Source organism: Numida meleagris, chromosome Z, assembly GCF_002078875.1.
Source record: "Numida meleagris isolate 19003 breed g44 Domestic line chromosome Z, NumMel1.0, whole genome shotgun sequence".
Taxonomy (NCBI): Eukaryota; Metazoa; Chordata; class Aves; order Galliformes; family Numididae; genus Numida; species Numida meleagris.
In genome coordinates, this window is record NC_034438.1 from 14,506,610 (window position 1) to 14,532,625 (window position 26,016).

General features: G+C 40.5%; 1 long non-coding RNA gene across 1 annotated transcript; it reads left to right on the plus strand.

The window, feature by feature from the left end:
* LOC110390361 lies at nucleotides 88–22,203 on the plus strand. The gene is made up of 3 exons (XR_002433718.1): nucleotides 88–195; nucleotides 1,522–1,582; nucleotides 21,975–22,203. It is a non-coding gene; the product is annotated as an uncharacterized LOC110390361 (long non-coding RNA).

A 26,016-nucleotide genomic window follows, 5' to 3' on the forward strand; every position in this document is an offset into this window, starting at 1 on the left:
ATACTGGAAGGCTGCTATGAGGTCACCTTGGAACCTTCTCTTCTCCAGGCTGAACAGCCCCAGCTCTCTCAGCCTGCCCTCACAGGAGAGGTGTTCCATTCCGTGGATCATTTTTGTGGCCCTCCTCTGGATGCGCTCCAACAGCTCCATGTCCCTCCTGTACCTAGGACTCCATATCCAGATGCAATACTCCAGGTGAGGCCTCACCAGCGTAGAGCAGAAGGGCAGGATCATCTCCCTTTACCTGCTGGCCATGCTTCTTTTGATGCAGCCCAGGATACAGTTGGCTTTCTGGGCTGTGAGGGCAAATTGCTGGCTCACGTCCACCAGTACCCCCAGGTCTTTTTTGGCGGGGCTGCTCTTAATTCTTTCATTCCCCAGCTTGTACTGGTAATGGGGGTTGCCTCGGCCCAGGTGCAAGACCTTGCACTCGAATTTGTTGAACCTCATGAGGTTTGCCTGGGCCCAAAATCCAATCTTAAGCTCAAATAAGTATAACTACCCTGTAGATTTAGAGCTTTTGTCACCTGAAATCATCACAAATGCGCATTTAGCACTTGAGAAACAGTATGGGCCTCTGTCATGGTTTTATGATTTTCGGTTATTGGTATTCCACATCATAACATCATGTAGTGGATGTACCTAGTTCTCAGAAGAGAAGGACTACTACATTCCCCACGGTACTTTGCTCCTCTGTTACCATTTCCAGCCGGAGGGAAAAGATAAAAGCTCGCAGTATAAAAACTTGCAGATCACGAGACCTCGTCCCTTTTTCCACCCGTCTCTCGTCTTGGCAGCACCTCGCTCTCCAGCCGTCTTATCGTCGGTAGTAGAGTAAGGCCTACCTTGATTTTGGGACATTCTCTCTCTCTGTATTGGATTTATCAGCTTAAATTGTAATTATATTGTATTATAGTGTGTTGTTTTGCATTCTGATATCTTATTTAGTAAATTAGTTTGTTTCTCCTCAGATTGTTGCCGCTGTTCTTTGCTCTCAAGGCCATCTCCTTACCCTTTTCCCCTTTTCCCTTTTCCCGGGGCGGGGACCCATGGATCCCCTGTCCCCTTTGTCACGGAACCGGGCCGAACGCCTGTAAACTGTTGACAGCCTCATAGCCAGTCAGCCTTGCACTTGTCTCTGCTCCCACAGCAGCTTCTGCTGGTATTGTAAGGACAAAATCTATGCCATTTTGAATGTCTGTTGCAAGTGGCCTTACTTTGGCAAAATCTTCTATGCACAAGCAGCAGAAGGACAACACCATTCCATCCTCCTCATAAATCATCCTGCAGAATTTTATGAAACTGTGCAGAATAAATTTAAAATACAAGTTACAACCCAACAATTTTACCTAATACTACTTAAGGCTGGAAAAGCATTGGCCTTCAGTAAAATTCTCAAAGTAAATGCTCCTGCAGTGGAACGTATAGGGTAATGAAATCATGGTACTGACTCCACCATACAATAAAAGAATATTATTAATACTTATGACTGAATTGAAAGAACTGTTTATGAATTCACAGGGCTCAGCAGGAACTCTGTAACCTAAGGCCTGGCAGCATCAAACTATGAATCAGGTATTTGGTAAGTCCTCTGAAGCTTAAAAAGGTGCTTTGTAAGCATGTGGTCTTATCTCTGTTTCTAGCATTAAGTTATGATTATGATACCTAACATGAGAGGATGGACTTGAATCAGAACCCTGCTTCTGAGCCATATTCCAGCCTCCATATTCAGCCAATTAAAATTTCAGAAATGTCCATGTCCTTTGTGTGATGTGTGGACCTTGTGAGGGACTTCACTGTGCAAAGTGGTATACCAACATAGAACACCAAAAAGGGGTTGCTCTGTAAAGACTTTCTGCACTTACTGTTTGTTGTATTTGTCTTTGCAATAACTGAGTGCCTTCCAGTAGTACACTGAGCAATGCAACTACCATCTGGCATGTGTTTGTTCGCTCATTCTCTCCCTGGGGGCTGAAGTGTGTTCAGTGGAGTGTTATGTTTCAGAATTTTTATACACAGATACTGGCACGTGCTGCTATATGTGCTTACGCTAGAAATGACAAGGTCAAAAAATATGCCTTGCACTTGAGTGAGAAAATGGTGACATTTAGGATGTTTCTTAGTTAATTCTACTTGTGCAGGATCTTGAGAAAGGTCTCCCTGTTGCATAAGAAGATGTTGCAATTTGAATTTAACACAACGTTTTCACATCCTGCATAGCCTGTAGTCACCCTCTGTCTTCAATAAGGAGTTGCCAGGGGCTTCCATCCCTTTCTCCAGATGGTGATGGGAGCTGGAGGGAAAAAAAAGGGAGGAGGAGAAGTTAAATTTAAAAGTGTACATGCTCACAAAAACAAAATCTGTTCTTCCCAAGACTAGTAAAAGTCATGACACAACAAATTTTCCACTCATTCACATCTTGTGCCATTCGTTCTAAGACAAGATGCCATTCCATGCGTGAATACATGCAACATTTGCTCAGTCTTGTTGGTCACAACTGCGTTAGCATGTCCAAAACTTGGCATCAAGTATAAATATATATGGAATCAATAATAGAATGTTTTGATTTGCAAAGGACCTTAAAAATTATCTCTTTCTAACTCACTTGCCATCGGCAACCTAAGAGATCAGGTTGCTTAAAACCCTATCCAGACTGGCCTTGAGCATATCCAGGTGTATTACACCCAAACTTCACTGGGCAACCTGTTCCAGGGCCTCAGCACACTCATGAGAAGAAATTTGTTCCAAATATCTAACCTAAATTTACCCTCTTCTGGTTAAAGCCATTACCCCTTGTCCTGCATTCACTGCACTCACTGCACTCCCTGACAAAGAGTCCCTCCCCATCTTTCCTTTACCAGTAGGTACTGGAAGGCTGCAATGATGTCTCCTCAGATCCTTCTCTTCTCCAGGCTGAACAATCCCAACACTGTCAGCTTCCCAGGGGAGGTTCTCCAGCCCTCTGATCATCTTAGTGGCCCTCTGGACCTACTCCAACAGCTCCATATCTGTGTGCTGAGGGCCCTAGAGCTGAATGCAGTACTCTGGGTGGGGTCTCACAAGAGTGAAGCAGAGGGGGAGAATCACCTCCTTCGACCTACTTACAGGTCACTTACCTTGGGCATATGCTGAGGCAAAACAAATAAATATATTTAATCATCATCATTGTTTGCTCACAAGCCCAGAAGAATCATTATTAGAAATGAGTTTCTCAAAGTGTGATTTTTTTTAATGTCCCTGAGTCTTACCTATAAAGACAGTTTGTTACATTATTGCATTAACCTAGCTGAAATACTGGGGAAGAATATTTCTGACAAGATAGGCATCTATGTTTCTTCAGTTATTTCATAACCCAGACAGGTGTCATATGGGATATGTGTACTTATACTTCAAAAGCGAAGGAAACTCTTGCATAAAGATTTTTTTCCAATGGAAAGAAGACTTACAAAGAAGTCAACTTATGTTCACTTGTATTTTTTCAGAAGCCTCAGTATGTATTGTAATCAAATGATCTCTTCTGCACATTTATAAAAAGTAGATTGGATCTCTATCAGTTCCCCAACTCTTTTCCTTTTTAAGTTGTTGGTTTTTTATTGCTCCACAGCCTCTTCCTGCAAGTTGTGTATTTAACCACACATTTAAAAACTCTTTTATTATACAGTTTTCTTCCCTGTGGATTGATTATGAGTTTAGCAGCAAAAAAAATGGTGATTAACTGGCTATAATCACTTTGGATACTGAGAAATTCTGAGAAGTATGATATATGGGGCTGAGCATGACATAACCATTGAAATTCCATCCTGAGTTCTGCCAGTAAATCCCTATATGGTTTTAAACATTGTTACATAGCTTCTCTGTAGCTATCTGTCAGTATGTAAAATACAACCTTGTCTAGAAGAGCTGCTACAGCATTTATGAATAGAACATCTTCCCTTTTTGATGTCTAAAACTTAAGATTTTCTTTTAAACCTTTGTCAATTTTTTAAAGAACCAATTAGTTTGTAATAGCTTTCATGATGCTTTTGATGCTCATGGTGTAAGCTAGTAGTTCTCTCCTTCAAAGGTCATAAAAACTCTGTGTCTTTGTTGAACTTATGAATTTCAAAACCTCACATAGATGTTCTAAAAAAAAACACCAGAAAGAGCTTTCTCTAGGTTGTAGAGTATACAGTTTTCTGTAAACTTTGTTATGAATTACACAAGCTGATACTCAATCGTAGTTAAGCAGTCAGGGACTAGACGAAGCTCCCCAGAGCAGAGCACACAGTACCAAGCCTGTCTCTATTCAAGAAGTGCTTGGATAACACTCTTACATATGTAGCTTATCTTTTAAGTTTCCCCATTTGGAGATGGGAGTTGGACTTGATGATCAATCATGAGTCCTTTCCAGCTCAGCATATTCTACAATTCAATGATCTAAAACAGTTGGGCAAGTCAGGGTCTACTATTGCCCACTGCTCTTCAATGTCTCTGAAGAGAACCAAAAAGAAGTAATTTATGAGTGAGGAGAACCTCAGCTTTCTTCTGGGTTTGAAAAGGCCATAGGTGTGAGAGACACTCATACACCTACTTTGTTCATTTGGCTTAGGAAAGATTCACAGTCCTGGCACTTACATGTGAGAAAAGTTTACCAGTCCTCCTGGTACCCAAGCAATTATAGGAGGAAAGGGAACTGTTTTCTATTCCTGTAATCTAAAGATCCCCTAAGAGGCGTACTTAAACTCTTCTCCAGAGAGGGTAGTTAATTCAGTGACAATCACTGTAGGTCTGATCTTAAAGTGGAGCGCAACAGAAATAGTGTGAAAGAAGATGGTGGCTTAGATGCACATTTCAAACTGAGTAAAAACTGAAGATTATAAAGTAATTTCTTTCTAGGTGGGTCATCTGAACTATATGAAAAGTAGCCAGAGGTGCTGGAGACTGATGACAGAACTGCCTGGTTCACTGTTTCATGATCTGCATCAGTAATACCATGACTCCCATTTCTCAGCATGTTACAGCAACTTCCATGAAGAATGTTCCTGAGCCATTGCTCATTAATTGGAAAAGAAATGAATTCTCTCTCTAAAGTTTTACAGAACTCAATGTATTTACAGCTTTACATATGCATTTCTAAAATGTTACAGACAAATCTTCAGTTGGTTCTTTAGATGTAGCAGATTTGGACAATGTTAATTCCAAACAGAAATGGGACATCTTTATATAAATACAATCCTGGAATGATGCTGCCAGCGCAGACATTTACAGCATAAAACATGGCTTTCCTTTGAAATGAATTAAAACCTTCTCTAACATGATTACACTAGCGGGAACATTTGTCAGACAGTACACAAGCCAATTAGGGACTTCTTTGGGATAATCCATTACAGTTCATTCTAAATCAGCTATAAATATTACCAAATAGTTCCATTTAAATTGTTATCTGCTACTGTCACTCTAGGCTTTTCACAGATTAATTTTATCAGAACAAAGAGCTGACAGCACTTTTTAAAACTGAACTGTAGAAGTCAAGGTTATAGTCTGTAATTTCCAGTGTCCTCCCATACCCTTTATATCTGCTGGGTGAAAACTGTTATTTCATTTGGGACTTTCATCCACTTTTGTGCTTGAAGGTTGTTAATGGCGCTTGACTCTTTTAAGTTAAACAAGATAAAACTGAACATCGCACCACAGAAAGCTTGCCAAAACTGTATGTATGCAATTTGTTAAATTTACTTGAGCGTCTTACAAATGAAGAAGAATGTGACTATCGAATTAACTCAAGTAAGAGTTTTGTTGTATTCAGTGCCTACTAATAGCGAGGTAAACTTTCATATTCCACTTTTTGAGAAATGTCTGATAACTCAAAAAAGTAATCAGCCACTGATGGCCTTTAAACAAACTCCAAGGTACTATAAAGGTTTGTATGCTCTACTAAATTCCTTACAACAATTATTCTCAGCTTTTCCAATTGAATTGAGGGTATTAACTATCATTTTTTTCTTTTCTGTCTTTCTGCTGAACTGTACTAAGTACCTTGTTGGCTGCAAGGCAGCCATGTGTGCATTCCTTTTAGAGGCCTGATGATGTGACTGTTTTCATAGGAAGACTACTAAATATTGAGAGGATCAAGACTTTCACTAATTTTAGCTGTGGTCTTCATTTGGAAAAGTATGTATTGTGATATACCTATTACATCAGTTAGACATAGACAGCACAGTAAAAGAACTCCTGTATTTGATTCCTTGAGCAGAAAGTGGGAGATTTCTTCCATTTTTTCATAGAATCCTCTTCTGCTTTGTCCAGAATTGCCCTCTCCACCAGGCTATCAGCTCTTCTGATTGAAAAACAATTTCTCTTCCATTTTTTGAGGCTATGGCAATGAAAATTAAAGAAGGAAAAGCTGCTAGAGTAGAGCAAACTGTTAAGGCAAGAGACAGAAAAGATTACTATTCCTCCCTCTTCTTCTGCTACTTAGCACTTTTCCCCTACAGCCCTCATTTCTCAGAAAAACAGTATACGGGCATAAGCCCAAGCCACCAAGTGGGAGGTAAGTTGGCCTGTCTCCAGAAGATGGAATGGCCAAGTCTGTAGGCAGAATTGATTTTTATCATTTGCCAAATTGGTTTGAATTTTTTTCAGCACAGATCTGGTGAGATCAGAGATAGGAAAAGAGACAAAAAAGCCTGGATAATAAACAGTCATTCACCAGACAGTAGTGTTTTCTCCTGTACAGTTTATGTACAAGTCCTGCTTTGAAAGTAATCCTTCCTATTTTATTATGTTGGCCCATGTCAGAGGTGGATGTTGGTGGTATGGCAGTAGAACCTCAGCCTTCCCACCAACATTCTGTTACATGTTGTTGCTGCACAACAGATGACAGCAGGGAGGCAGTCTGACAAAATGGCTGTCCAGGACCTTGTGTTTTGTGTACCTCTTTTGAGCTCACTCTACCTTCAGAAAATAGCATTTGCTGCAGTTACATGGTTCAAACTAAGCAGGAGGCCTGAAGTCTGCAGTGGAGGATCTATTATAGGAGATGTGGATTTGTTAGGATGAGGATGGAACTGAACTTCCCTGTCCAATTTATTTCTTTGAAAAGATCATATAAATGGTGCACACTGTCACACTTATTTAGAGGTCTAGAATGATGTCTATGTTTTTTGGATGAATAGACCAAAATGCTATGCAGGAATGAGTGAGGTATGATTGCCTGCTTGAAAGGCAAGACCCACTAATAGGCCTGGGACAAAGTCTGTAAAGAAGGTCATAGACCACCATGAAGACAGGCTTGACAGCACGTCTCCTCTCCTGTACGGAAGTGACTCTCTATTCCCATAACAGACGTCTGTGTGTCTGTCTTCCTCATTTCATCCCTCTATGGGGACCCTGCCTCCTTGAGGATGGTATCAATGCACATCACACTTTCTATCAGAACATACTGTATACAAAAAGGTAGTGAAGATACAGGCAACAGTCAGGCACATGGAAGGTAGACAGTAAGCAGACGCTGAGGAATTCTCAAAAGAGGCAATAAAAACTTGGAATAACATCTTCTCAATCACCCTACAGTTTTCATAATAACTTTCCTCTATGTTTTGCAAATCTCCCCAACTAATCAAAGGGTTAATCCTTATTGATCTTTTTCATTGGATTGGTGAGACTAATTTTCAGCTACATGATTATAAATAATTTACAAATCTACATATCTTTTACAGCTCAAGTAGTCACTTGACTGCCTGTTAAGTGGGAGCTGAATAATGGAGAACTGAGAAAATCTTGCGATGGCAGCAACAAATAATATGATTTAAAACAAGCTTCTGATAAGCCAAGAAACAAGCATTCGTTTTTAAACCTTTTGAGCACAGTTGCAAGGAAAAATTCTGTTTATTGTGAGTCCTAGCAGTGCTGAGAGGGAAACAATTAAAATGCAGCCTATTGACCCATGTTGATAAAAAAGAAAATAGCCATAAACAAAAAAGACTGATTTGAGCTAGAAAATTAGTCAGTTTTATATTTTAGTGCACTTGAGCGTGACTCAGTCTTCAGATCTCTGAAACTGGTGATTTATTTTTACTAAATAGTAATAGAAATTCTCTATTTCTAAAAAGTAAATGTTTACAAATATACATATGAGTGCATGTAAATGAATAAATTTAAATTTAAATGTACAGAAAGTCATTCTGTACTTGTGGAATACCTGTTTGCAGAAGATGTATTACATTAGTTCTGCAAAGCATCATGTAATCATACTTTAAGTGCAAATGTCCATTAAGTCAGACTTGACTGCAAGTAGTGTAACATGAAACTACTGGATACTGGAAACTCTTCAAAAAAATAATAACAAAATGAAGGTATTGGGGAAGCAAACCAAATGTGCTCAGCTAAGTCCCTCTACACTGAATAAAGACTCACCTTCTTTTGATTGTAACTGTTAGACTCCCAGAGCAGTTTCTTGTTGGAGCAATTATTGCCAGAGCCTGTCTTTGTCATTCTAGTACCTGGAGTGGTTTCACAGAGATAACTGATCTTTTTGTGTGTTAATTCATGTTTGACTAGTATGACATTTGCAGCAGATTGACGTATCTTTTTGTTAGAATAGCTGAATACGCCCATTTATCCTCTAAATGAGATTACTGCAGAACTAGCAGAATACTACTGGACAATAAAGCATGAGTTGACCCCCCCCCCCCTTAATAGTTTTAATACAGCCAAATACAAAAGTTGCAAAAGAAAATGCATGTATGTCTTGAATAATGAAATCTGTGTGCATTTGCTCTTTACAATCAATGTGTTGAATAAAAAAATCAATACTTAATCAAAACCTCCAACAGCCTGTCTACAAGTTTCAGAAATCATGGTCCATTTTAAAAAAATGCTATCAGAAGCCCTCTGACACTTCAGTAGGAAATACTGTATACAATTTAGGGTAAGTGTGAAAAACAGAAGGTCTGATTAATTATTTGGGCTGCTGAAACACTGACTCACTTGAACAACATATCAAGCTACATTTTCCCCTTTCCAAGGAAATGGGGGAAATACCTATTTTAACTGGATCTGATTTTTAGGTCTCATGCACCTGAATGCTTCATCAGCTATCTCAAGATAAAGGCTAGTGATTTGTCTGCCTGGGGGAACTGCCCCAGAGAAGGAGGACCTTCAAATTAGTCCCCAGCTCTGTCACTGACTTCTCCTGTCCATATTACTTGTGATAATTTTTCACTGTAATTTTCCAAGCAACTTACTTTCCCATGTTGCTTTACCAAGCAGCTCATGATACAGGCGTTTAGTTGTTTGTATCTTTAATGCTCCACATCTGTAAAACTGGGTATAGCAATTCCCTGCAGGCTGCTTTCCTTTGCAATGTATCTCAAAAGCGCTGTTCTGTGGCCCACTGTTTCCCTGCGCAGGGATGGGAGAGCCTTATTTCTTTAATACTGCTGAAAACCTTCCTGCAGAGAGGAGCAGTTGGAGGGCATTAATTGAAATTCTTCAGCTGTTGCCTTGAGTATGCGCTGGAAGCTGAGCTGTGTTGGTTTCATCAAGAATTGCTTCACACTCATAAGCACTTAGCAATGTTTTCTACTACACAGTACATATCAGGGATTTATGCTTTGATTGGATTAGTGTCTGGTTGGTGGTTACAGCATACAGGCAGTCTTAATTCCTTCAAAATCTTTTGGAGTGTCTTCTGTAAAACCATTGTTAGGAATTGCACCAAATGAAAGAGCAATGTTAAAATGCTGGAGGAGAGAAAGGTCAGAGTGTTTTGAAACTTGAAAGATTAGTATTTAACATCCAGCTCTGATCTCCATTGTCACGCAGCTTGTCAGGCAGTATGCTTTGAGACTTCTATGCATTACAGTGGATGTACATGTTTACTTATTTGTAGCAGACAGAAAGGCATACTGATTTTTACTTTTTTCCCAGTGCATTTACAACATTTGAGGGCAATTTAGGAATGATTCTCCTGCTATTCTCCTGCGCAAGCACAGGGAGCTATACATATCTACTGTACTGGCTGTATACATGTGAGTATGAAAGGAAAGATGGGCCAGGTAGTGGTGGAGAGTGAGAGGGAGACATGTCAAGGGGAGCAAGAAAGAATGCAGGAAATGAGACAGTAAGGAAAAGAGGCAAGGAAATGAAAGGCAGACCAGGGAAAGGGACCAGAATAAAAAGGATGAGTATAGGTAACCTACCCAGACACTCAAAAGTGAAGCTGAGGGTGATTTCCAGCATGAGATTTTCAAATAAATTTCAAACATGCCAAGATGTGGAAAGCCAGTCTAAACAGGTCATTGTCACTTCAGAGGGTTGTATCCTCTTCTCTCTACCCTTCTCCCCAGGGATTCCTTGTCCTTTTCAGCCACTTGTAACTGCTTAAGTGCTTGCTGTTCCCTTGTGTGCTACTCCCCTGACAAACATGACAGAAAAATAATCTAGATAGCTTCAAGAAGGATGCAGTCAATGCCTAGATTGGCTGAAAGGAGGAAATCAGATTATACAATGGGGACGAGGAGTGAGAGCTTGAAGAAGAAATGGGAAGGGATGGTATGAGAAAGAAGAAACAATACTTCCCCTTTAAGGACAGGAACCCATGAGGTAGACTCATCTTGTCAAGATGTAGCCTGAGTCTAATTAAAACTTCAAAATACGTAAGTTGCTCTGAAAGTAATGCCTCCCATTTATTTCCACGGAAACTACAAAAGATAAAAAAAAGAACAATAACACTATTTGATAGAGCAAATGCTCAGCTACATAGAACTATTTTCATAGAATGCCCTGGGTTGAAAAGGACCGTAATGATCATCTAGTTTCAACCCTAGTCTAGTAATTGCCAACTACTAGACCAGGCTGCCCAGAGCCACATCCAGCCTGGCCTTGAATGCCTCCAGGGATGGGGCATCCACAGCCTCCTTGGGCAACCTGTTCCAGTGCATCACCACCCTCTGTGTGAAAAACTTCCTTCTAATATCTAACCTAAATCTCCCCTGTCTCAGCTTAAAACCATTCCCCCTTGTCCTATCACTATCTACCCTCACAAACAGTCGATCCCCCTCCTGTTTATACTCTGCCTTCAAGTATTGGAAGGCCACAATGAGGTCTCCCCAGAGCCTTCTCTTCTCCAAACTAAACAAGCCCAGTTCCCTCAACCTTTCCTCATAGGAGAGGTGCTCCAGCCCTCTGAGCATCTTCGTTGCCCTCCTCTGAACTCTTTCCAAGAGCTCCACGTCCTTCTTGTGGTGGGGGCCCCAGGCCTGGATGCAGTACTCCAGATGGGGCCTCACAAGAGCCAAGTAGAGGGGGACCACCACCTCCTTCTCCCTGCTGACCACTCCTCTTTTAATGCAGCCCAGAACATAGTTGGCCTTCTGGGCTGCCAGCGCACACTGCTGGCTCATGTCCAGCTTCTTGTCCACCAGGACCCCCAAGTCCCTCTCCGCAGGGCTGCTTTCCAGTACTTCTTCCCCCAGGTTGTATAGATACCTGGGATTGCCCTGGCCCAAGTGCAGCACCTTGCATTTGGCCTTGTTGAACCTCATTAGGTTCTTGTGGGCCCACTTCTCCAGTCTGTCCAGGTCCCTCTGGATGGCTTCCCTTCCCTCCTACTGTAACTGCACCGCTCATCTTGGTGTCATCTGCAAACTTGCTGAGGGTGCACTCGATTCCATTGTCTATGTCATTGATAAAGACACTGAAGAGCACCGGTCCCAGGACTGATCCCTTAGGGACACCACTCGTGACCAGCCTCCACCTTGACACAGAACCATTAATCACAAAGATTTTATTTATTTATATTTTGCAACATAATCATCACCATTAGGTATGTGAATAAGAGCCTGCATACCGCACTTGTAAAAGTCTGCATGTCTATCTGGGACGTGACTTGTCTTTCACATCAATACCACCGTTGATATAATGCACCACCCACGACTTCACTGTGCTCACCGTTTGGTCTTCATGAATGTTCAGCAAGTGTCAATGAATATCAATGCATGCCTTTTTTTCCACAGCTTTGCTTCATAAGCACTTTCATGTCAGATACCAATTTGTCAGACTGCCCTTCTGTTGCCGTCTGTCACACAGCAACAAAATGTAATGTGATACTGGTGGGAAGGTTCACCTTCTACTGTTATACCACCAACATCTGCCTCTGATGTTGTGAGCCAACGTAATAAAATAGGAGGCATTACTTTTGGAACAGCCCTCATAGTTTGTAAGAGAGCTGGCTCCCACACTTCTCTATTCAAGTTTAAACATGAAAGCAATCTGGAAACACATCAGTGGAAATCAAAGACTTGACAATGCAGCAGTATTTGCAAATTCAGTCTGTTGTGGGGAAAGAGTGCTTTCTTATGAAGTGGTGCTGATAGTTGTTCAGCAGAATTCAAAAAGGCAAGGTAATGATGATGTGAATGAAGAACCTGTCTATTTTTTTCTTAATTTTCCTCTTTGTAATTCCTGCCATCAGTAAACTCAGTGAATGTCCTTGTGCTTGTTGAGATGAAACCTCTAAACTGTTTTCAGTGTGTTTTCCCCAGCAATTATACAGGTCTGTACAAAAGCTCTGGCAGACACAGCCATTCTCTTTTGCTAAGCTTAGAGTGAGGGAGGTGGAGGTGGGTAAAGATGTTTGTGTGTGATTAGAATTTCTTGAGTTTCTCCCTCAGTTTTGGGTTCAAAGCCTTTCCTTGTATCGATTGTAGACAATAAATTGGTTCCTGCTCATTCAAACCCCAAAGGAAATCCTTCAAACATGTTTTCAGTTCCCAGTGAATCTTCACTAAGTGTGCTGAATTTTAAGGCAGTTACTTGTCTGTGATTAGGAGAGCCATGAGTGAAGCATAAATCATTTTACCATGTCTAATTGAAGTCAGTTTGTCAGTCCTCCACCAGTATAAAAAAAAAAAAAATTGTTTTTTATCAGCTTATATATGATATACGCTTCAGATACCCCTAGGGTGTGACATCTATTCTTTTTGGGAGTGGGACTGTCTGGGAGATTATGTTCTTAGCAATTTAAATTAACTTAATCACCGCCATATAAATAAAATATTTGATTCCATTGTGGTACCTTGGTAATATGATGCATCCCTTCTGTAACTGAACATAGGTGAGGTGGTGGCAGATCAGAAAAAGGTTGTGTTTATGATCATAAAATCACAGAGTCATAGAATGGCTTAGGTTTGAAAGGACCTAAAAAGACCATTTATTTTCAATCCCTAGCTGTGGGCAGGGTTGACACCCACCAGATCATGCTGCCCAGGGCCCTATGCAACCTCACCCTGAGCACCTCCAGGGATGGGGCACCCATAGCTTCTCTGGGCAGCCTGTGTCAGTGCCTCACCAACCTGTGAGTAAAAAATTTTCTCCTCACATCTAACCTAAGTCTCCTCTCTTTTAAAAAGACCCATTATCTCTTGTCCTGTGACTATCTGGTAATGTAATAAGTTGGTCTCCCTCTTGCTTACAAGATCTCCTCAAGTACTGGAAGGCTGCAATGAGGTCTCCCCAGAGCCTTTTCTTCTCCAGGCTGAATAAACCCAGCTGTCTCAGCCTTTCTTCATATAGGAAAGGTGCTCCAGCCCTCAGACCATCTTTGTGCCCCTCCTGTGGTCCTGCTCCAACAGTTCCACATCTTTCTTGCGCTGGGGCCACAAACCTCGACACAAGACTCCAGATGAGGTCTCACAAGAGCAGAGCAGAGTGGGACAATCACCTCCCTTACAATACTGGCCACTCCTCTGCAAGTGCACACTGTTGGCTCATGTCCAGTTTTTCATCCATGAGGACGCTCAAGACCTCCACAGGGCTGCTCTCTATGGGTTCTTCTCCCAGTCTGTAAACATATCAGGGATTGCACTGACTGAAGTGAAACTCCTTGCACTAGGCTTTGTTGAACCCTCATCACATTTGTTTGTCCCTCATCACATTCTTCTCTCTAAATTGGAGAGGTATGGATTTGAAGGATGGACTGTTCGGTGGGTTAAGAACTGGTTGGCTGGTCGCAGCCAAAGGGTTGTGATCAATGGTACTGTGTCAAGGTGGAGGCCGGTCACGAGTGGTGTCCCCTAAGAGATCAGTCCTGGGACCGGTGCTCTTCAATGTCTTTATCAATGACATAGACAATGGAATCGAGTGCGCCCTCAGCAAGTTTGCAGATGACACCAAGATGAGCGGTGCAGTTACAGTAGGAGGGAAGGGAAGCCATCCAGAGGGACCTGGACAGACTGGAGAAGTGGGCCCACAAGAACCTAATGAGGTTCAACAAGGCCAAATGCAAGGTGCTGCACTTGGGCCAGGGCAATCCCAGGTATCTATACAACCTGGGGGAAGAAGTACTGGAAAGCAGCCCTGCGGAGAGGGACTTGGGGGTCCTGGTGGACAAGAAGCTGGACATGAGCCAGCAGTGTGCGCTGGCAGCCCAGAAGGCCAACTATGTTCTGGGCTGCATTAAAAGAGGAGTGGTCAGCAGGGAGAAGGAGGTGGTGGTCCCCCTCTACTTGGCTCTTGTGAGGCCCCATCTGGAGTACTGCATCCAGGCCTGGGGCCCCCACCACAAGAAGGACGTGGAGCTCTTGGAAAGAGTTCAGAGGAGGGCAACGAAGATGCTCAGAGGGCTGGAGCACCTCTCCTATGAGGAAAGGTTGAGGGAACTGGGCTTGTTTAGTTTGGAGAAGAGAAGGCTCTGGGGAGACCTCATTGTGGCCTTCCAATACTTGAAGGCAGAGTATAAACAGGAGGGGGATCGACTGTTTGTGAGGGTAGATAGTGATAGGACAAGGGGGAATGGTTTTAAGCTGAGACAGGGGAGATTTAGGTTAGATATTAGAAGGAAGTTTTTCACACAGAGGGTGGTGATGCACTGGAACAGGTTGCCCAAGGAGGCTGTGGATGCCCCATCCCTGGAGGCATTCAAGGCCAGGCTGGATGTGGCTCTGGGCAGCCTGGTCTAGTGTTTGGCGATCCTGCACTTAGCAGGGGGGTTGAGACTCAATGATCTTTGAGGTCCTTTTCAACCCAGGCCATTCTATGATTCTATGATTCTATGATTCTATGATTCTATGAACCTTGTTAGGTTCATATGGGTCCACTTTTCAAGCTTGTTCAGGTCCCTCTGGATGGCATCCCTTCCTTCTGTTGTGTCATCTGCACCACCTAGCTTGGTGTCAACAGCAGACTAGCTGAGACTACACTTGATTCCACTGTCTATATCATTGATAAAAATGTTAAAGAGCGCCAGTCCCAAGATGGACTCCTGGGAGTCACCACTCATCATTGGCCTCCATCTGAACATAGAAACATTTACCACAGCAATCTGGCTGCAATCATCCAACCAAATATTTATCCACCAAAAATTCCACCCTTCAAATTCATATCTCTCCAATCTGGGGACAATGATGTGGTGTGGGACCATGTCAAAGGCCTTGCACAATCCAGGCAGACAACATCAGTTGCCCTTCCTGTTTTTCACCAATGCCGTTACTCCATCATAGAAAGCCACCAGACTAGTCAGGCATGATCTGCCCTTGGTGAAGCTGTGCTGGCTGTCTCAGATCAACTCCCATGAATCATATCTTATTCCAATATTTTGTCTTCTTTTTATAGATTAAAAAATAGGCACACACAAAAACCACCAAAACCAAACAAAACACATTAAACCCTGTTGTCAAGTCAAGGGGGAAAATTCAATGAGTAAGATAGGGTATAGGCAGGTGGATGATGTTGTAGAAAAGGTGTCATCATCTGATATGATATCAAAGCACAGTTTTAATTGATTAATCCTGGTGAATAATTAGTTGCCACATTCCTCTTTATTATTCAGTATATACTTTCTCTTCTTTCATAATTTCTGATCGTGTAATTGGTGTTTCAAGGTTTTTGTTTGTAGCTTTCATGTTCTTCTCTGTAGTGCTGGATTAAAATGAGAATACCTGCCACTAACCCTGCAGAACACCTTGTTGACATAACTGATAAAGCATAGAAAAAATGATAATTGAGTAACTGAGAAAAGAGCAGAAAATCCCTATTAAAATATAGAGAATCACCTTCTTTTGTGTTTAAATCTGCTTTCCACGAGGAAAGGAAATTTTCTCTGAAACTAAAGAAGCTGCCTTTTCCTAGTACAACTGAATTGATCTTCTACATCTGTTGTGGTAAGTTTTTGCTGAGTATGCTGGTGTATACCTCACTGTGTCATAAGCTGTCAAGTACGCTTGTTAGACTCTGGGCCAGATTCTGTTCTGAATAAAACTAATGAAAATCTGAAGTCATTGAAATTAAACAGCTTGTGAAGTTGAAAGAGGAGTTCAAACATTTTCAAGATTTGCACCTCATACAACCAAATCTTTTTAAAAGTAGGAGGCCTACATATCTTTCATATGCTAGGAAACAAGCAGAACTCTGAGAGACATTCTGAGATTGATCTTTGATAAATCTGTTAGCAAAGATCTTTGATGTACCCTTGGATAGCTGAGGATATTTGTATATAGTATAATATTTTCTGTCTTATAGCCTCCACATTTGTGACTAAAAAAAGCAGGTTAGAACAGGACATGAAAATTATAATAGAAATAAATACTTCTCATGCAACAGGATTTTTACCTGAATTATTTTTCTGAATGTACTATTAAGGAAACCCAACTGCATCCTCAGTGCCCTGAGAACATTTTTTTTCTAAATGTGTTTTGTGTTAGAGAAGCTAAAGATGAACCTGAATCCAGTGTTGTATGCGAGAGAGATAATATTCTTCTTTGTCCTGATTTTATAAGTTATGCAAATTTTTTGAGATAAAATCTGAGATATAGATTCAAGCCCATTCTGCAGCTGGAGGGAAATAACTACAGCTTTCCTCACTTTATCAACTACTTTAATAATAAGCTACCTTAGAATTAAGTAGAGTGCAATGGAGGGTCTAAAATCCTGTAAAATGCCTGCCAGTTTTCTTTTACGTTTTAGGGTTCCTCCACAAATTTAGTGGGACGTCTTTTTAAACATGGCATGCCACGTCATCAAGTTTCCTACTGCAATACAACAATTCCATTTTGCCCTTCTCATTGGTCTCTCAACAGTGCTCACAGGGTAGGAACCACATCCATCCTCCCTCACTTTCCACTGCAGGAGATGAGAGCACATGAAGCAAACTTCTCTTACTTTCTTGTTTTCTCCTTGTCTGCACACGTAACAAGAAGGAGACAAGGAAAGAATAAGGCTTCCCAAAGACACCATTTTTTCACAGACATACTTTTAAAGAACTGCATTAACTTAGAGTGGGTGGGGATGTCACACTCTTACCTCCTGTTGTGCTTTTGCTTGATTCGTTTCAGTAAGAATGTAAATGGGATGAGTAACTCCCAATATCAATTAATGTCCAGATAAAGTTACTGCTTCAGACTGATGGGAAGGTTTCTATCAGAAATCTTGCTTCATATAAGACAGAATATAGTCAAAACTGAGGCTTGGACATCCTAGAATGACTGCCTGAGGACTCTGTTGTGCATATAAGCTCTTGTAAAAGTTAATTGTAGTTGTTTTCAGTTTTAAAGTCCATTATTCTCACAATAAAGGGCGTCATTGTCATTCTGTATATGAATTTCTGACAGTTTTTAAAATAGTTTATCAGCTGCAGTACATTTGCTGTAACAGAACTCATTATTACATTGAAGAAATGAAACATTTCTTCCATATAACCAAAAGAACAAAAATGCTAAAACCCTGAAATGTTTATTTTTCACCCACTGCACAAAGGCTGTCAACACAGTTTAAAATTAAAGATGAGAGCAGCTAAATGGCCTGGATGTGATCAACCTCTATCTAACCTACTTTCTTCAGAGTCATCTTTGCTGAAAATAAATCTTTAAAATGTCAGTTCCTCAACATTATCAGTGTCATTAATGCATCCTTCCCAGCAGCGTGGTCAAAAATTTTGCTGATGTTGCTGCTTCTTAGGGCTCCAGTGACTCATTGTCTGAAATGTCCTAATAATTAAACACACCATACCAGAAAAATCTCCCTGTAAGCAATCTCAGTCCAGTTCCAGCATGGGCCCTTGACTCACGATGGCCTCATGATGTGTGGTGAACCTACAATTAATTATACATTTAGTTTGGCCAGTGGTCATTGTAGACAAATTTTGCAGTCTTTTCTTCATTTCAGGGTATGGATGCTGAAACCAAGCAGTTGAACACCATAGCCTCTTTACATCCAGTTCCTCTCTACTATAAAAATATGCTTCCTATCATTCAAAAATCTCTCTTCTAAACAGATTTATTCACTTATCACTTATTTTGAACCTGTTTGCATGTAATCTTAATTGTCATTTTTACGTCTGCATTTTGTTCCTCTTCTTCCTTCCATTTTCCAGTCAGTTTACCATCAATATCTATAAACCAACTACTTTAAACTATTCAACTGAACTGATAGGTGAGGGCAGCATTCATCTATAAAAATATGGCACGTACACTGTCACCTATGTTGCTAAATGAATCTCAGAAAGACTATTTCTGGAATTAAGGCTTTAGCGGGTGGCAGAGCAGCAGCATGTGACTTGAAAGAGATTGCATATCTCATACTATAAAATACACTTTAGATAAAGTATCCTAGCTAGCGGCACTTTGATGTGGAAATCAGAACAGTTACATTCTTACTGACTACTAAATTCACTTCTGAGATTATTATTTTTGAATGAAAACTGTGAGAAAAAACCTAATGAGGTTACAGCTCAACTTCTGAGCAAATAAAAGACTTTTTTTGGACTCCTGTCTATTCTATTTAGGATTTTACCATTAAGGTTTCTTGATAACGCTGAAATTTTTTGATCAGCACAATTCTGGGATTTACCTTAAAGGCCAAGAGCAACAGACAAAACCTTCCATCTGTGTTAAGGAGAAATAAGCAACAACAAAACAAACAAAAATATACGGAGCTGTATTGCAGCTCTAGTCACTGTGACTGTTGACATAGAGCACGGAGAGCAGACCTTTATCTGTTTTTAATGCAAAATCAGTGGAACTGTACTTTAGACATGTAAAAACTGTTCCAGAATATTCCTTAAATATGAAAAAAAGATACTGGACCAGAAAAAGACTCTGCTATGGAGGTCGAGGACAGCTGGGAGAGAATAGCAAAGTACTCCCTGAGATTATTTTTTTATTTTTATTTTTATTTTTATTTTTATTTTTATTTTTATTTTTATTTTTATTTTTATTTTTATTTTTATTTTTATTTTGTTAATGGTAGTTGCAAAGTAAGAATTCATCAAAACCCAAACTACTTGTAAGAACAGATTGATTTTGGTTTACTTCATGTTTTAGGGGAAAAAAAATCAAAGTTGGTGAATTTGAAGACAAAAATAGTTTGAAGCAATTGTGTTATTTCCTAATATAAACTGTAGTAAATAATATGTAACTGGCTAGATTCTTGTTATAACCTAAAATGATTGCTGAGCATGGTCTTCTCTTGTTCTTGAAAATCTGTTCTGAAATTCAAACAGCAAAAATGTACAAAATTTCAATTCATCTTGAGGAAGAAAAAAAACCTTTGGTATATATGATTTCTTGTTGAATTAAGGAGCTATTAGAACATTATTCATCATCTTACAATGGCACTTTGATTAGAAAGACAAAAACACACATTGATTATGAAAACAAGCAGAGATTAGACTTAAATAGATTAATAGATTAATTCTTTTAGTTACATAGTAGAAATGATTTTAGAAGATTACTCTTTTGCAGTATACAGATGTTCAAGACCTGTTAAGACAGCATATTTTGCTAAAATTGTCCATTTTTCTTCTTTTAATGTATCACTGTATATTCAGTTCTTACCCCTTACATAGACAACATGGTATGAAAATATTTTATTTCAGAAGCATCAAAATGATATCAAAATTCAAAAAAGTAGGAAGTATAATATCCAGGAAGAGAGCATGCAGACATTGCCTGTGTACTTGTAAGAATATAATCTTTATTAACCTCTCTTTACTGAAATATAAATAGAAGACTATCCTCTTGCCTGAACAAAATGCTGGGAATATAAATGAGTTCTGTTCAGCAGGTCCCTGTTAATACTCACCTGCATTTTCTTTGTAACTGTTATTAATGCCTAACAAAGTTCTAAAGCAAAATGTGTAGTGTGTACACTTCTGGTATTATTTAGTACATAATACCTCATATTTATTTGCTAGCACTGTATAATTTTAACTGGCTAAAGTTACGTCTCAGAATACTATCAGAATCAAGAAAGCAAAAACAGTAATTAGGCTGTGCAAAAAAGGTGACGTAAAAAGCTAACATAAAAAACTGTCACTACTGAGTATGGATTAGTGTACTAGCACATTGCTGAATGAAATCTGGCTCTTGGTATGTACCCATACTTAGTTAAATGTGTACTGAAGCACATGATATTCAGACAAGGAGCACACATTTATAATTTAGTGGAGCAGATTAAAAGAGCCTGGGAAAATTAAAAGGCAATATTTGTTAACTATTTATATATAGAGAGAATATAATGTGCACACAAGAAGTATAGGATAGAAACAGAAAGAGAAGACAACTGAGTATTGCAGTGATGTATATGGTATGTTTATCTTTGGATTTGGGATAACAAACAATAATGAGGCAATAAAACAGTAATGAAGAAGAAAATGCAGCTCTTTAAAGAAGCCAGAGGCCATAAATATTTTTGCAACATCCATCAAAGATTAAAATAGTTCCAAATGGGCAGTCAAAAACTTCTGATTATCTGCAGGCACTGAACATTCATAAATAGCTAAGGTTTGGAAATGGTGACATAAATTGCCCTGTAGGCTGTTTCTTTGCCACATTAGTGCATTTTACCAATTTACTGTCATATTTAATATTGATTTACAGGATATACTTCTATACTTAGGCTGCTAATTTTCAGAGCCTCTCAGCAATAAACACATAGTGAGCGTTGAGCTAGTTCAGTTACTAACACTCAAGTAAGAATGAAGCACACAATCCTATTATTTATCTTTGGTTATCTTCCTATTATAATTCAGCATAAACTTACCATATTTTCCTTCTTCATTCATTTATGTGCCAGCATTTACATGCACCACATTCTTTTATAAAGTATAAAGTAAGTTTTTCACAAATTCAAGACTGTCTGGTAGCTATTTGCAAAATATTATTTAGGAGACATGAATTTCACTTTGTATTGCAGCTAAAGAAGCCAGTTACACATTAACTGATGAACATTTAGTCTAGCATAATCTAAGACCAAAATATACTATATTTCTTGTCTATAACTAGTATATAGTATCATAATAATATTCACTCTGCAGAAACTATTCTAATTAGTATTAGATAAGAATCACTATGTCACTAGATAAAAAGCACTGTGGAAGTTAATTATAAATACTGATTAATTTATAAAATGTTTACAATGCAACATCTAACATGATAAAGCTTTGATGACTAGTTTATAGTTTTCACCTCTATCTTGACAGTTTGATCAATTTCATACCTCTTTTATTTTCTTGTCCTACATTTAAGTGAAGTCTCAGAGTTAGTGTCACAAAAAGCAGAAATGGGCTTTAAATGAAGTAGAACGATGATATATTAATCACTAGTGGTTATTGTCAAGTCCAAGAGGACTGACTGGAAAAAAAAAATATATTTTTTTGCTAAGTTGTTGCATACTTTTCTTTTAAATACCAAACCATTCTGGAATAGGAATAGGATCCTAAAATGAGAGAACATCTACTGCAAGTTATGTATGTGGCTAACTTCCATGATATCACTGGAGCTAATTAATTGCCTATTCGTAAAGAAATAATTTCAACTGGAACTAGCCAAGTAAGTGATGTTAGTATTGTGTAAGGTTCATGTAACAATGAGCATGTTTAGTCTTTAGCACAAGTTATGATTCATATACCTGAATGATCTCATTTCTGAAATAGATGCAGTCTCTCAAAAGACAAAATGATTCTGTTAATTTTTTTTTCTTCTATAAATTCCTATTGCCAGAGAATGAAGAGAACATAAGATTTCCAAAAGCATGAGAACACAGAAAAGACGTCACAGAATCATAACATGACTGAAGCAGGAAGAAAGCTCTGGAGACACCCAATCTAATCTCCTGTTCAAAGCAGAGTCACCTCAGGCAGGCTCCTCAGTGTTCTGCCCAGTTAAATTTTGAATCTCTCCAATGATGGAAACTCGTACCTTCTCTTGGTAATTAATTCCTGCATTTCACCACTTTTACATGGAAACAGTTTCTATTTAATTAGAACTTCCTGTAATTTGGTTCATGCACACTGTCTTTTGTCTTGTTGCTGGGTACCACTGAGAAGGGTCTGGCACCACCACCACTGAAGTTAATGCCATCAATGTAGGTTGCTCCAAAAGTAATGTCTCCTATTTATTTCCATGGAAACTACAACATATACAAACAGCACAGTACTAGTATTTGATAGAGCAAATTCTCAGCTACAGAAGAGTATTTTTCAGTACAGTCATCACCATTAGCTCATTCTTGTGGATGACCTGATTGGGATGTTCTTCCTACTGTGGTGTGACAGCTGTGCATGGATGTCCAGAATGTGGCTTGCCTTTTGTATCACTGTAATCACTCCTGAAACACACCATCCACTGCCTCACTGTACTCACATCCACTCTTTGGTCTCCATAAATGTTCAGAAAGCATCGATGAATGTCAATGGGTGCCATTCTTTTCCACATGGATGAATTCAGTGACACACCTTCATACACACTTTCGTGTCAGATGCCATTCTGTCAGACTGCCCCTCTGCTGCCATCTGTCACATGGCAACAAAATACAATGGATATTGGTGGGAAGGTTCAGTCTCTAATAACATACCACCAACATCCACCTCTGATGTTATGGGCCAACATAATAAAATAAGATAAAATTACTTTCAGAACAGCCCTCATAGATTGTTGCAGTCTTGCCCAGCAGCTTCTGTGAGCCAACTGCATCACTCTGATTAAACAAGAGAACACAAAAAAGTTATAGTTACTACAACTGCAAAAAACCCATCTCCGGTATGTGGAGAACAGAGAAATTGGATATGAGCTTTCATACAGATATTTTGCTCAGTAATACTTTAACAGCTGTCTAAATATATATTGGGATATCATTGCTGTGATAGCTTCATTCCATAAAGCGAAACAGTGCCTAAGTAGTCTACACAGTGCTAGAAATTCAACTCCATACTTGGACTCCCCTTCTCAGCTAGAAATAAGAAACTAAGGAAAAAAGCTTCCTGATGCAGCCGGTAAAAGAGCCTACCAGAGGAGATGCCCCACTAGACCTGCTGTCCTCAAACAGAGAAGAACTGGTGGTAGAAGTAGAGGTCTGGAGTGGTCTTGGATAGAGTGACCACGAAATGGTACAGTTCTTGATTCTTGAAGTCAGGAGGGGGGCCAGCGAAACTGCTGCCTTGTACTTTCCAGAGGGCAGACTTTAACTGTTCAGGACACTGGTAGAGAGGGTCCCTTGGGATTCAGTCCTGAAGGGTAAAGGTGCCCAGGAAGGCTGATCAGTCCTCAAGAAGTATGTCTTAAAGGCGCAGGAGCAGTCTGTCCCCCTGTGCCTCAAGATGAGCTGGTGAGGAAGAAGACCAGTGGGGATGAAAAGGAAGCTTTTCCTGAGGCTCTAGGAGAAACACATTCTACCTCCCGTGGAAGAAGGGACGGCAGCTCGGGGAGAGTACAAAGAAATTGTTAGGATGTGCAGGGAGAAAACTAGAAAGGCGAAAAAGCCCAGCTTGAACTCAACTTGGCTATTGGGGTGAAAGAGAGCAAAAAACTATTTTACAAATACATTAACAGTAAGAGGAGGGCTTAGGAAAATCTCTACTGGATGTGGCAGGGAACATGACCACTGAGGATAAGTAAAAGGCTGAGGTACTCAATGACTTATGTCTGTCTTTAAAAGTCAGACAAGTTATCCTCGTGGTACTCTACTCCCTGACCTGGAAGTCTAGGATGGGGAGCAGAATAAACCCACAATGATTCAGGAGGAAACAGTGAGAGATCTCCTATTTCACCTGGACTGCCACAAGTCCATGGAGCAGAATGTGATCCACCCAAGGGTGCTGAGGGGTCTGGTGGAGATGGCTGCCAAGCCATTTTCCATCATCAGCGTTCTTGCTCAACTGGAGAGATCCCAGAGGATTGCCAGTGTGACTCCCATCTACAAAAAAGGTCGTAAGAAGGATGTGGGGAACTATAGGCCTGTTAGCCTGATCTCAGTGCCAGGTAAGGTTATGGAGCAGATCACCTTGAAGGAGATCATGCAGAATGTGCAGGACAACTGGGATCAGGCCTAGCCAGAATGGGTTCATGAAAGGCAGGTCCTGCTTGACCAACCTGATCTCCTTCTATGATCAAGTAACCTACCTGGTGGATGAGGGAAAGGCTGTTGACATAGTCTACCTAGACTTTGGAAAAGCCTTTGACACTGTCTCCCACAGTACTCTCCTGGAGAAGCTGACAGCCCATGGCTTGGACAGGTACACTCTTTGCTGGGTGACAAACTGGCTGGATGGCTGGACCCAGAGAGTGGTGGTAAATGGAGTTAAATCCAGCTGGCGACTGGTCACGAGTGGTGTTCTTCAGGGGTCAGTACTGGGGCCTGTCCTGTTTGGTATCTTTATTGATGACCTGGATGAATGGATTGAGTGCACCCTCAGTAAGTATGCAGATGACACCAAGTTGGGAGGAAGTGTCAATCTGCCTTGGGGAAGGAAGACCTTACACAGAGATCTGGACAGGCTGGATAGCTGGGTTGAGGGCAGTGGGATGAAGTTCAACAAAACCAAGTGCCAGATCCTGCATTTTGGCCACAACAACCCAGGCAATGCTACAGGCTTGGGGGAGAGTGGCTAGAAGACTACACAGAGGAAATGGACCTGGGAGTATTAGTCGACACTCAGCTGAACATAAGTCAGCAGTGTCCCAGGTGGCCAAGAAGGCCAGTGGCATCCTGGCTTGTATCAGAAATAGTGCTGACAGCAGGAGCAGGAAAGTGATCATCCCTCTGTACTCAGCTCTGGTGAGGCAGCACCTTGCGTTCTGGTTCAGTTTTGGGCCCCTTACAACAAGAAAGACATTGAGGTCCTGGAGCATGTTCAGAGAAGGGCTATGAAGCTGGTGAAGGGTCTAGGGCACAAGTCTTATGAGAAGCAGCTGAGGGACCTGGGATTATTTAGTCTGGAGAAGAGGAGGCTCAGGGGAGACGTTATTGCTCACTACCTCCTGAAGGGAGGTTGTGGCGAAGTGGGGCTCAGCCTCTTCTCCCATATAGCTAACAATAGGACTAGAGGGAATGGCTTCAAGTTGTGCCACGGGAAATTCAGTTTGGACGTTAGGAAAAAATTATTCTCTGAAAGAGTGGTCAGGCGCTGGAATAGGCTGCCCTGGCAGGTGGTGGAGACACTGTCCCTGGAGGTGTTCAAGAAACATTTAGATGTTGTGCTGAGGGACATGGTTTCTTGGGAAATATTGGTGATAGGTGGATGGTTGGACTGGATGATCTTGGAGGTCTTTTCCAACCTTGATGATTCTATGATTCTATAAGAATAAGAAGTAATTCCCAGTTCAGACCCCCTCCCTTCACTAAATCCTATCTCCAGGTTCTCAGTCCTCTTGCTAACAGCTGTATCCATGTTCAAATATCACCTGCAAGGAGTGAGATGAGACCTAGCTGGTCTTTCCCAGCTCATAAGAGCATGAAATGGCTAACCCATTTCTACATTACTTTTGCAATCCTTGCATCTTACAATACCCAGAAATGAATGCAGAGGAAGCAATGGACAAATAAATCAACCTTATGTGATATCAGCTGGGCAAACCTAGTATACCTGTGCCTGGCTTCTTTCTGACCTTCTCTAGAAGGTAAAAAACCTTTTGTTTGCTCTTTCTCATTACAATTAAAGGATTGTACGAGGTCACCATGTACGAGATGTGAAATTACATTACAAAGTTCAGCTAGTGCCAACTAGATGCTGATGAAGTCTGGGGAAGGTGCTAGACATAATGTCAG